The 13,602-nt window shown below is 42.9% G+C and overlaps 1 protein-coding gene across 1 annotated transcript in view; it reads right to left on the bottom strand.

Moving 5' to 3' along the window:
* Positions 1–13,602, bottom strand: part of GLB1 (galactosidase beta 1) — an 85,487-nt gene that overhangs the window by 64,309 nt on the left and 7,576 nt on the right. The gene's annotated exons all lie outside the window — the stretch shown is intronic.

Genomic DNA, 13,602 nt, shown 5'->3' with positions numbered 1-13,602 from the left:
TGAGTTCAAAGGTGGCCCATATGTTGGGAAAATTGTTTGTACAGGTAGAAAGGGAGTGAGCAACTTCGGGCAGAACTGGGAAAAGGAAAGGGCTGTTTGGAGTTCTCTTGTCTAAGGGAAGGGATTTGGAGAAGCAGGAGATGAGGTTGGAGAGAAACGATCTGGGCAGATGGTGGAATATGGCCTTTGTCCCACAGAGCAGAGCACCCCTGCATTCAAACAATCTCAAAATCCAGCCCAAACATCAACCTAACAAGCACTTGCAAATATTACAAACACCTACTATGTGCTGGGTAATAACAGAGGGGAACCACACAGATGCAGCCACAGACCACATGAAGCTTCTGTCTAGCGAGGAAGAAACCCAAGAGTCGACATAGTGAGGCCTACATAGTAAAATGAGGATAAAACCACCAGGTTGTACACCTTCAACGTACACAGCATTATCCATCAATTATATCTGAGTAAAGCTGGGGGGATGGGGGGACAGGATTAGAGCAGAAAGCTGCAGCAGTAATAAATGGCATGTAACCCAGGCCTGGGGGACAAGTTTCCCAGAGGAAGGAACACCCCAAACTGTGGTTCTCAACCTTGGCCACACATCAGAATCACCTGAGCAGGCTTTTTTTTTTTTAATTTATTTATGGCTGTGTTGGGTCTTCGTTGTGGCTCACGGGCTTAGTTGCTCCGCGGCATGTGGGATCTTCCCGGACCAGGGCTTGAACCCGTGTCCCCTGCATTGGCAGGCAGATTCTCAACCACTGCGCCACCAGGGAAGCCCCTGCGAAGGCTTTTAAAAATAGCAAAGTCAAGCCTCATTGCCCAGACATTCAGATGTTAATTGATCTTGGGTGGAGCCCAAGCATTGGTATTTCTTAAAACTGCCCAGAGGGTGTAATGTACAGCCAGGGTTAAGAATAATCGGTCTAAGCTGAGCCCCAGGATGAGGAAGAGTTAGCCAAGGGGATGGGCGACACAGGCAGAGGAAACTGTGAGCCCTGGTAGGGGGGGGCACAGGATGCAGGGAAGGAGCAATGGAACCTCAACACAGATAAAGCATGGTGGCAGCTGAAACAGGGGAGACAGGCAGGGGCCAGACTGAATGAGCCCTGAAGTCCATGTTCAAGGGCCTGGACTTTATGCCAAGAGCTATAGAGAGCAACTTAAACAGAAGAATGATAGGATCAGACATGTTTTCAAATATTTGGCACTGTGGTCTTTTCCTGAAATGGCAATAAAGGAAGCAGAGTCATGGACGATGGTGGGTGGCAGCAAGGTGGGCATCGGGCAGGAGATGGAACCCCCAGGACCAGGGGGCGGGGGGTTGGGGGAGGGGTTGGTTAGATGCAGGATGAACACGGGGACTAACCTGAAGAGGCTCCCATTGGCCTCAGGTAGAAAAATTTGAGCATTTTTTTTTTTTTTTAAAGAGAGAGAAACCTAAGAGACATATGACCTGGGGGCGGGGGTGGGGGAAGGCTGCAAAGCTATTAACACCTGAGTTAATAATGATACACAGAGGGGGAAAAAAGAATTAATTGGTCACCTTTGGAGATTGCCCATACTCTAAAAGGTTCTTTCCCTTTCACATGAAAACTGTATTTTGGGGTAACCAAAAAGCTGACAATGGAAAACTCTTCACAGAATTCCAGCTAATAAATGCAGATGGAATAACAGAATCTGAAAAACACCCTTTTCTGAACACTTAGTGAAATAATGGATTTAAGCTATAATCATCAATGGATGCTAAAACCATCAGCAAGGTTGATGGAATTTTATAAAGAAGGGATCAGGCAGATTCTCCGTGATCCCTGCTCAGTGTCAACCTCATAAAAATGGAGCAAGCAGACGTCACTCCCATGTTTTGATTCAGGAGGAAGGACACAGCCTCTCCTCGAAGCAGTGCTCATTGTGGAACTTAAATCTCTGCTGAACCCAAATCTAACTACAACACAAGGAAGCAATAAGCCAAGCCTGAAATGGGGGACATTCTAGAAGTCCAGTGATGGAGTTTCTCTGAAAAGCTGATGGTATTAAAACAAAATAGGGTATTGTTAGAAAATAACAATGCTTGGGAAGGAATATGAGGGAACTTTCTGGGGGCAAGGGTAATGTTCTAGGGCTGAATCAGGGTTTTGGATTACCAGATATATGCATTTGCCAAAACTCATCAAACGGTGCACTTAAGATTTGTGCATTTCATTGTATGTAAAGTTAACCTTAAGAGGGAAAAAAAGGCATATAAACAAATATTGACCTCTAATTAATGATTTATATGCTGATGTATTTGAGGGGAAGTACACTGATGTCTGCAACTTACTCTGAAACACATCCCAAAAATAAGATGGATTGATGGATGGAAGGATGGATTAATAGTAATTAATTGTTAATGGTAGAATTTGAAAGGTGAGTATAAAATGTTTTCAACTCTCAATTTTTATGTGTGAAAATTTTTCCTAGTAAAATGTTGACACAAATTAAAAAGTCAGGGGCAGGGAGAATTGGAGAAAGGTGGTCAAAAGGCACAAACTTCCAGGGACTTCCCTGACAGTCTAGTGGTTAAGACTCTGCGCTCCCACTGCAGGGGGTGCAGGTTCAATCCCTGGTGGGGGCACTAAGATAGCACATGCTGCGTGGCACGGCCAAAAAAACAAACAAACAGAGGCACAAACTTCCGGTTATCAGATAAATAAATACCAGGGATGTAATGTACAACATGACGACTATAGCTAACACTGCTATAGGATATACAGGAAAGCTGTTAAGAGAGTAGATCCTAAGAGTTCTCACCATAAGGAGAAAAAAATTTTTTCCTTTCTTCTTTCTTTCCTTTTTATTTTACCTGTATGAGAAGATGGGTGTTAGCTGAACCTATTGTGGTAATCATTTCACAAAATGTAAATAAATCACGCTGTTTGCCTTAAATTTATCCAGTGAGGTATGCCAATTATTTCTCAATAAAACTGGAAAAAGATTAAACTTAAAAAGTGGACTGATGGGGCTTCCCTGGTGGCGCAGTGGTTGAGAATCTGCCTGCTAATGCAGGGGACACGGGTTCGAGCCCTGGTCTGGGAAGATCCCACATGCCGCGGAGCAACTAGGCCCGTGAGCCACAACTACTGAGCCTGCGCGTCTGGAGCCTGTGCTCCGCAACAAGAGAGGCCGCGACAGTGAGAGGCCCGCGCATCGCCATGAGGAGCGGCCCCCGCTTGCTGCAAATGGGGAAAGCCCTCGCACAGAAGCGAGGGCCCAACACAGCCAAAAATAAATAATAAATAAATAATAAATTAATTAAAAAAAAAAGTGGACTGATGAAATAAATTACGGTTTCTATGGTATGTGTATTGCATGTGAATGTACATACACACACATGATGAAATATTATGTACATCCTGAGAGTAATGACTTATTCTTGCCACTGTGGTAAGATCTCTGAGAGAATAAAGAGAAGGTCAAGAGGTGTTTTTTAAAACACACCTGGGGACTTCCTGGTGGTCCAGTGGTTAAGACTCCTTACTTTCACTGCAGGGGGCGCGGGTTCCATCCCCAGTCGGGGAACTAAGATCCCGCATGCCGCGAGGTGCGGCCAAAATATTAAAAAAACAGACAAACAAAAAAACGAAACCTCAAAAAAACACACCTATGTCAGCTCCTGTGGATAGTCTCGCTCCTGCGGATAGTCTCGCTCCTGCGGATAGTCTCGTGCGAGTTCAGTGTACAGTGTGCTGACAGCGTCTCATCTCAAGCTCACCCGTCAAGTCTTTGTGTCTTCCCACCCACACGCCACGGGCACCTGCTCACCCAGGAACCCAGGTGTCGGGGGGAGTCCACGCACCTCGGAGCAGCCCTCAACCAGTGGGAGTGGATAACTGCACCCTCCTCTTTTAGGCAGGCAATTCGGGAGACGTTGCGTCTGCTCTCCAGGAGACCTTGGCAGAATCACGATCCTGTTGCCCAGAGTGAGAATCTGTCCCTCTTGGACCGCTTCCCAGATCACCTGCACTCCAGCCCCGGTTTCATGTTTTACTTCTAGAGGAACCCAAATTAAGACACTTGGTACCAGAACTGTCCTAAACAGCAGCTACTCAGGATGTGAGTCAATACCCAGATTTCTCATTTCCTGTGCGTCAAACAGCAGTAAGAACCCTACAGCTGGTGCTAAGTGGGTGGTGACGGCCCATGGTATGCAAACACACACGATAAGGCCCTCACCTGTGCAGGACTGGGAGGGGGCACGGGCAGAGGGGGGGAGTTGGCATCTGCATTAGCTCTACCCATGGAATGGGGCTGAGGGATGGGTGCTGGTAATTATAAGGACTGTGAGGTTGGCTGGTTTTTACTAACAGATTGGAAGCTTTGAAGAAAGAGACCGGTTGACAGGCTCAAATCAGCCATCCACTCAGGGCATTCTGTGAATGCCAGAGGCTTCCATGGCAATGTTTAAAGAGACCTACATCTCCTGCCAGAAAGATAAGGCCAGGACTTAATTGGGGAGGGGGGGGGACACTGGGAGGGGATCTTGAGGGGGCAGAACACAAGGCAGATAGAGGGGAGTGTATGGACATGGTGCGTTCTCCCATGTGTGAACTATCATCTTGGTAAAGGTGCCCATCCCAGTCCCTGTGCTGTTGGAACCCAGTTCCTAGGAACTTGGACATGATATTGACTTACAGCAAAATGAGATGGAGGTGCCTGGACTGCCATGGAATCCTGAGGAAGGTATGAGATGGCTCCAAGAAGTGAGGAAGTAAAAATGGTGACCAGACACCCCAACATCTGACTACACTCCCCAGGACTGGCCAGAGAACACACCCTTCAGTAAGGAACACAGCAGTGAGAGGGTCCTGGTGTCCTCCAGAAGTCCCCTGAGGGCTGTGCTCTGTGGGCAGGGGATGACAGAAGATGCTCCCTCGTGTCTTCGAGGGTGATGAGATCCTGGCATAACCAAAGAGGTACCACTTAACTGCCAGACGCAGATGGACATAATCACCACCACAACCAGCTAGGCCAGAGTGGCAGCTGGGGCGTGTTGACAGAGGTGACCTCAGGCAAGGGCTCAGAAACCACAGCATTCCTAGAGGGTGAGATGGTTGGCCAACCAGTGAGGGTGCTGCTTGATGTGTCTCGCAAGAAAAAAATCAATCACTCGTGAGCAAAAGGCTGAGGTCAGCCCCTGCAGTGGAAAATCATGACTCCTTCATCTGGTTCCCAGCTCTGAGGCGGTTCTACAACAAACAGCCAACTGATGGAAGGAAGGATTGGATGGATCCCCTTGAGGAAGGGCCCTGTGATGCCACCCTAAGTACACACAATAAATATTCCTTCCCCAACGGGACTTAGGACACCTGTGTCCTAAGGAAAGCACACCTCCAGACCTCGTGAGGACTGTTGGATGCAGTCTGGGCTGGTATGTATACCAGGGCTCCTGAATGCCACCATCCCCACCTTGTTGCCACGGGAAAGGGCCCACGTCCTTCTCACTAGTCAGAGGACCTACCCTATGGTGATGTCCCTGTTTCTGAGTGCAAACTGGGATGGTTTTACTTAACAGCCCCCAGAAGCCTCCCCATGAGTAACAGCCACTGTGGAGGGAAGGGCCAAACAGATGTCCTGGAGCTGCCCACTGCCCACCTCCACCCAAGATACATCTGAACAAGCCCACAGTTCCTCCTGGAATTGCAGATACTGGTGCCCCCACCACAAAGACTCAGTGGACATCCTCATCACATCCCCATTCAGATCACCGGTGAGCCCCTGCCAAAAACAGATCGTGCTGGATGATGGTGGACCACTTGTTTAACCAAGTGGTAGCCCCAGTGGCAGCTGTGGGACAGTCAACACAGCCTCTGGCATTTGGTCTGTGGCTAATCTTTTCAAAACTATCAATAAAAAGGGTCAAAAGCAGTTGGTTTGTAAGTGGTCAGGACAGCAGGACACATTCTTTGTCCTGCTCCAGGGACCTGGTAACTGCCCCGCTCTCTCCCATGAGACACCTCGACTGTCAGGACACTCCCTGAGCTGTCACACTGGTCTGATATACAAACAACAGCATGTTATTTGGACCTGGGGAGCGGTGACAAGTCTCTGAAACGGAAGCTTAGAAAAGCAGCAGAGGGGATGATAACAGAAGATGCAGAAGCAGGATCACCTAAGAGACAGCCTCTAATGGGTGACTGTGATGGCCAAGGTAAACAGGGAAAATCCACTTCATGGCTCCAAAGTGACCCCTTTCAATGTTGAAGGACCTGAGAGGACCCAGCCTAAAAGAGCCAGCTTCCTTAATCTCCGAGCTGTGGCACCACTCATGGAAGTAGGGCCATCGAGAAATGTGGGGGGAGGAGAAAAGAGGGAAAGCTGCCTTCAGAGTTTATTCCCCCAAATACGTATAATGGAAAATTTGTCCTGTGTGCAAATTCCACCCCCTTTTTTCTGGCTGCACTGGGTCTTCGTTGCTGCACGCGGGCTTTCTCCAGTTGTGGCGAGCGGGGGCTACTCTTCATTGCAGTGTGCGGACTTCTCATTGCGGTGGCTTCTCTTGTGGGATCTTCCCCAACCAGGGATGGAACCCATGTCCTCTGCATTGGCAGGCGGATTCTTAACTACTGGACACCTACTCCCCCAACCCCTTTTTAATTAATTTGCATTGGAACCAAATACTGAAGAGCCACAGTTTTATTTCACATGGGCTCGGGTGTGTTAGCATTAATATTTACAGTGCATGAGGTCACAGAACTTACAGAATAAAAAGCAATTCCAAACAAGTCAAAGCCCACAGCTTTCCAAGCCGTGCCCCCACCCCCAACCAATGTATTATACATAATGCATATAACACTGGAGAAAAAAGACCACAGTACAAATGAAATAACCCCAGACCAAATACATACCAGGTAACTAATGCTGTCCAATACAACATTTTTAAAGTTAATGATACTGTTTAGATTATTTCAGTGGTGAATAAGCCTTTCTTTAAAAAAAATCCAATGTAACATTGGTATTTACATCACCAGGTAATGTGAACATGCCTCAAGTTGCCTAATCCTCAGGACTAAAAATAATTATATTTGCATTATTTGTGCACATTCCTCAACCTGAATAAAGAAATAAAAGGAGCTCAGTGCTATCACAGGTTATGTGTCATGCCGAGTACGTGAAGATGCTAACGTCTTCAAGTCTCTCATAATAACTCAGGTAAGCACCTATTCCATGGATCTCCATCCCCAGCACCCTACATACCTTCTCAACTCACCCCAGAGGCCCAAGAGCCTGGAGAACTCCTGACATGAGCTGCTCAGCTCCAGGGTGACAGAGACCCAACCATCCCAGGCTGCTAGCACCCCAGTGTTGAGGGAAAAGGGATTAAGAGAAGGGGAGAAGACAGGGGTGGAGGGGTGTTTACACACATGGGCTTCCCAGATCCCTCAGTTCACAGAACAAAGAGAAAGAGAAGGAATACTGCAGACAACTATAAAACACACATTGATAATGCCAGAGCTAGAGGCTTTCAAACATCAAATGTCATGGAAGCACCATTACATCAGACAGGCTGTAGAAGAAAAACCACCACAGGGAAAGAATGGTGATAATCAATATGGATCTGGAGGAATTTGTGAATGATCTGCTATGGCTTATAGATTTATTAATTTTATTTACTTATGCCTGCCTTGTTCCAAGAAGATTTTTGTTCAGCATTCCAAAAGACTGTGGATAAAGAGTACAACTTTCAATGGAAGAGGAAGGGGAAATGGCAGAATGGAGGAGAAATGAGCACAGTTGAGGATCAGTTCCCTATCCTCCAGGACTCACAGACATTTACAGATTTAATTCTGCTCCCTCATCTCAGAGAAAAGGTAAGTACACAGTTTTAAAAAAATAAATTTAAAAATATAAAATAATTCTTAAAAGTGAAAAATAGACCTAACTGTCCATAGAGGAAAGAATCATTTCAAGTGAATTTGAAATAGTATTTTGACTATATTTAGACTAAGGATAAAAATACATCTTGAACTGCATTAAAACAAATAAACCTGCATCCGGTAGATTTCATCCTATTAATAATATTTCATTACTATTCTGAATCTATAAAATACATAACAGGATAAATAAGTAATTACATCGGGTTGTTAGGAACCAAAAATTTCAGTATAAAATAGAAACAAACATAAAATCAAAGAAAGTTAAGTAAAAGCCCTGCAATCAGGAAATCTCTACCGTCCACTCAATTTTGCTATGAACCTAAAACTGCTCCAAAAAATAATGTAACTTAAAATTTTTTCTCTTTCTAAAAAAATATTTATTTCCCTGCAATAGCCACAGAAACAGCTAAGAAATGACACTAGCCAGTAGCACTTAGCTCCTCTAGCACTTAAATTATGGTGTCTAAATATTTCCCACAAAAAGGAACCAGGGCTCCTTAAGAAATTACTTAATCCAAGTCTGGGGCAGAATATATACAAAATAAGCCTAAAACAATCAACAACTATTAGGGCCACACAAAATGACGTAGAAGCCAATCTGAAGGAGTTCCAACTGGCTCAAAATGGGATATTTTGAGCATTAAAAGATTTATCATTTCGTTAGATTGAAACACGTCAGATATGCAAAAATAGCCAAATTCATAATACTCCTTCCCACCTAAAAGAAAAGCTTATTGGTCATCCCTGAAGTTTGCTGGGGTATCAACTCATTATTCTGAAAACTGATGAATAAAGAGGAAGAATCCAGCATCCATCTTGCCTTTGCTACAGACTTTTTCAGAATAACCAAACAATTGATGAAGAGAATTCTTTGTAGAAGAACCACAGCTAGTAAATGCAGAAGAAATGAGATTAAAAATCATCGTTTTGGGGGCTGAAGGCAGAATTACACTTCTTTTTCTTTTTTCGCCACACCGTGTGGCTTGTGGGATCTTAGTTCCCCAAGCAGGGATTGAACCCAGGCCCTCGGCAGCAAGAGTGCAGAGTCTTAACCACTGGACCGCCAGTGAATTCCCAGGATTATACTTCTAAGTGCCACAAAAACTCCTTCAAAATTCAGAACTGAGGTAGAAGAAGTTTCCATTGTCTCTTGAATAGATAAAAGCCAACTAATTACTCCCAGAAAGTCTATTTAGTACTCTGGCCTACTAAATTCTGTATTAAATGTATCAAACTTTAAAAAAATCACCATTTTACAATCCCTACTGGACTAATGACTTTAGGCAACAATCATCAATGACTGCTGAAACATTAGATGAAAAGATGATGTGGAACTTTCTAATGGAGGAGCCAAGCTGACAACACCTGGTCAATCTCAGCATCACTGAAAGCAATGAAGTCTTCCTACCAAAAAAGGAGAAAAGTTGAACATGAATCTGTCTAGCTTCTAGCTCTAACTTTAACAGATGTCCACCTCTACCAGTTTACAGAAAATATGAAGGATAGTACATGTCAAACACCACCATAAATCCAAAATGTAGGAAATACCAAGATATAATATCCAGATAACTTGAACAAATAAATGGCACAAAATAAGAAGAGAGGGTATCTTATAGACTTAGAGAGACTTAAGAAATATATCACATGCAATATATGGACCTTGTTTTTAGATCCTGATTCAAACAAAAGAACTGTGAAGTGACACAATTCCTCAAGAAATCAAAGAAAAAAACTAAACCTAAAGCTAGCAGAAGGGAGGAAGTAATGAAAATTAGAGCAGGGATTAAGTGAAATAGAGAATAGAAAAAAAATCAATGAGAGTAAGAGTTCATTTTTTGAAAAGATCAACAAAACTGATAAATCTTTAGCTAGATTAACTAAGAAAAAAAGAGAGAAGACTCAAAATCAGAAATGAAAGAGAAGATATTACAACTGATGGCACACACACAAAAAAAGGATTATGAGACTACTATGAACAATTGTATACCTATAAATAGTGAAACCTAAAGAAACAGATAAATGTCTAGAAACATACAACCTACCAAGACTGAATCATGAAGAAATAGAAAATTTCAACAGACCAATAACTAGTAAGAAGATTGAATCAGTAATTGAAAATCTCAAAGAAAAACAAAGGACCAGATGGCTTTAGCTAGAGAATTCTACCGAACATTTAAAGAAGAACTAACACCAATCCTCCTGAAACTCTTCCAAAAAATTAAAGAGGAGGGAACACTTCTAAGCTCATCCTATGAGAACAACATAACCCTAACACCAACGCCAGACAGGACACAACAAAAAAAGAAAACTGCAAGCCAATATCAATATTCCTGATTAATACTGATGCAGAAATCCTCAACAAATATCAGCAAACTAAATTCAACAACTTTTTTTTTTTTTTGGCCACGCTGCATGGCTTGTGGGATCTTAGTTCCTTGACAAGGGATGGAACCCGCGCCCTTGGCAGTAAAAGCACTGAGTCTTAACCACTAGACCACCAGGGAATTCCCTCAACAACTCTTTAAGAGGATTATACACCATGACCAAGTGAGATTCGGAATGCAAGAATGATTCAACGTATGAAAATCAATCAATGGAATGCACATTAACAGAATGAAGGACAAAAACATGATCATTTCAATTGAGGCAGAAATTTATTTGGTAAGATTCCACAACTTTTTATGATAAAACACTTAACAAACTATGAATAGAAGAAAATTACCTCAACACAATGAAGGCCATATATGAAAACCAACAGTTAACATCATACTCAATGTGAAAGACTGCAAGCTTTTCTTCCATGATCAGGAACAAGGCAAGGATGCTCGCTCTCACCACTTCTATTCAACATACTATTGGAAGTCCTAGCCAGAGCAACAAGCAAGAAAAAGAAACAAAAGACATTCAATTTGAAAGGAAGAAGTAAAATTATCTCTATTCACAGATGACATGATCTTATATGTAGAACACACTAAAGATATCACACGCACACACACACACACGCACATGCAAAATTGTTAGAACTAATAAATGAATTCAACAAAGTTGCAGGATACAAAATCAACATACAAAAATCAGTTGCATTTCTATAACACTGACAATGAACAATCCAAAAAGGGAATTAAGCAATTCCAATTATAATTGCATCAAAAAGAATAAAATACTTGGGAATAAACCTAACCAAGGAGGTGAAAGACTCATACACTGAAAACTACAAAACACTGCTGAGATTTAAAAAGACACAAATAAATGGAAAGACATCCCATGTTAATGGATCGAAATACTTAGTATTGTTAAGATGTCCATATTACCCAATGTGATCTACAGAGTCAATGTAATCTCTATCAAAACCCCAACAGCATTCTTTACAGAAATAGAAAAATTCATCCTAAAATTCATACAGAATTTCAAGGAACCCTCAGTAGCTAAAACAATTTTGGAAAAGAAGAACAAAGTTGGGAGACTCACACTTCCTGATTTCAAAACTACTGTAATAAAAACAATGAGTTACTGACATAAAGACAGACAAATACACCAATGGAATAGAATAGAGGGGCCTGAAAATAAACTGTCACGCAAATGCTCACATGGTCATCAATAAGGGTGCCAAGACCACTCAATGGGGAAAGGACAGTCTCTTAAACAAAAAGTGTTGGGAAAACTGGATATCCACATGCAGAAGAATGAAGTTGGATCCTTACTTTACACCACATACAAAAATAACTCAAAATGGATCAAAGACCAAAACATAAAACCCAAAATTTAAAACTCCTTGAAGAAAACATAGGGGGAAAGCTTTATGATATTGGGCTTGGCAGTGACTGCTTGGATATGACACCAAAAGCACAGGCAACAAAAGCAAAAATAGACAAATGGAACATAAAACTTAAAAAACTTTTTCGCATCAAGGGATACAATCAATATAAAAAACTTTTTCGCATCAAGGGATACAATCAATACAGTGAAAAGTCAATCTATGGAATGGCAGATAATAATTGCAAATCATATATCTGATAAGCGGTTAATATCCAGAATAATAAAGACCTACAACTCAACAACAAAAAAAATCACATAATACGATTTTAAAATGGGCAAAAGACCTGAATAGACATTCTTCCAAAGATGGTATACAAATAGCCAACAAGCATATGAAAAGATGCTCAACATCACTAATCATCACAGAAATGCAAATCGACACCACAATAACTTATCATCCTACACGACTATCAAAAACAAACAGGGACTTCCCTGGTGGTGCAGTGGTTAAGAATCTGCCTGCCAACGCAGGGGACACGGGTTTGAGCCCTGGTCCGGGAAGATCCCACATGCCGCGGAGCAACTAAGCCCATGCACCACAACTACTGAGCCTGTGCTCTAGAGCCTGGGAGCCACAACTACTGAGCCCGCGTGCCACAACTACTGAAGCCTGAGTGCCTAGAGCTCGTGCTCCGCAACAAGAGAAGCCCCACTTGCCGCAACTAGAGAAAGCCCGCGCATAGCAACAAAGACCCAATGAAGCCAAAAATAAATTAAAAAAAAAAAAAAAGAATCTGCCTGTCAATACAGGGGACACGGGTTCGATCCCCAGTCTGGGAAGATCCCACATGCCACGGAGCAACTAAGCCCATACGCCACAACTACTGAGCCTGTACTCTACAGCCCATGAGCCACAACTACTGAGCCGCGCGCCTAGAGCCCGTGCTCCGCAACAAGAGAAGCCACTGCAGTGAGAAGCCCGTGCACCGCAACGAAGAGTAGCCACCACTCGCCGCAACTAGAGAAAGCCCGCACAGAGCAGAGACCCAGTGTAGCCATAAATAAATAAATAAATAAATAAATAAATAAATAAATAAATTTATTAAAACAAACAAAAAAATGGAAGGTAAGATTTGGTGAGGATATAGAGAAACTGGAACACTTCTGTACTGCTGGTGGGATTATGAAGTGGTCCAACTGCTATGGAAAACAGTATACAGTTTCCTCAAAAAATGAAAAATAGAACTACTATATGATCCAGCAATCCCACTTCTGGGTATATATGCAAAAGAATAGACAGCAGGGTCTCAAAGAGATATTTGCACACCCATGTTCACAGCAGCACTATTCACAATAGGCAAGAGGTGAAAGCAACCCAAATGTCCACTGATGGATGAATGAATAAACAGAATGTGGTATATACATGCAATGGAATATTATTCAGCCTTAAAAAGGAAGGAAGTCTTGTTACATGCTACAATGTGGATGAACACTGAGGACATTATGCTAAGTGAAATAAGCCACAAAAGGCAAATAATATATAATTCCACTTGTATGAAGTACCCAGAGTACCCAGAGTATAATTCCACTTGTATGAAGTACCCAGAGTTTCATAGAAACAGAATGTAAAGTAGTGGTTACCAGGGGCTGGGGGTGGGTAGGGGAGTTGTTGTTTAATGGGTATAGAGTTTTACATTTGCAAGATGAAAAAGCTCTGGAGATCTGTTGTACATCAATGTGAATACACTTAACGCCATTGAACTGTACACTTAAAAATCACTAAGATGGGCTTCCCTGGTGGCGCAGTGGTTGAGAATCTGCCTGCCAATGCAGGGGACATGGGTTCGAGCCCTGGTCTGGGAAGATCCCACATGCCGCGGAGCAACTAGGCCCGCGAGCCACAATTACTGAGCCTGCGCGTCTGGAGCCTGTG

The sequence above is a fragment of the Eschrichtius robustus genome, chromosome 12 (assembly GCF_028021215.1).
Source record: "Eschrichtius robustus isolate mEscRob2 chromosome 12, mEscRob2.pri, whole genome shotgun sequence".
Lineage (NCBI taxonomy): Eukaryota > Metazoa > Chordata > Mammalia > Artiodactyla > Eschrichtiidae > Eschrichtius > Eschrichtius robustus.
The sequence above is the reverse complement of the archived record's forward strand: the minus strand, read 5'-3'. Positions and strand labels throughout refer to the sequence as shown.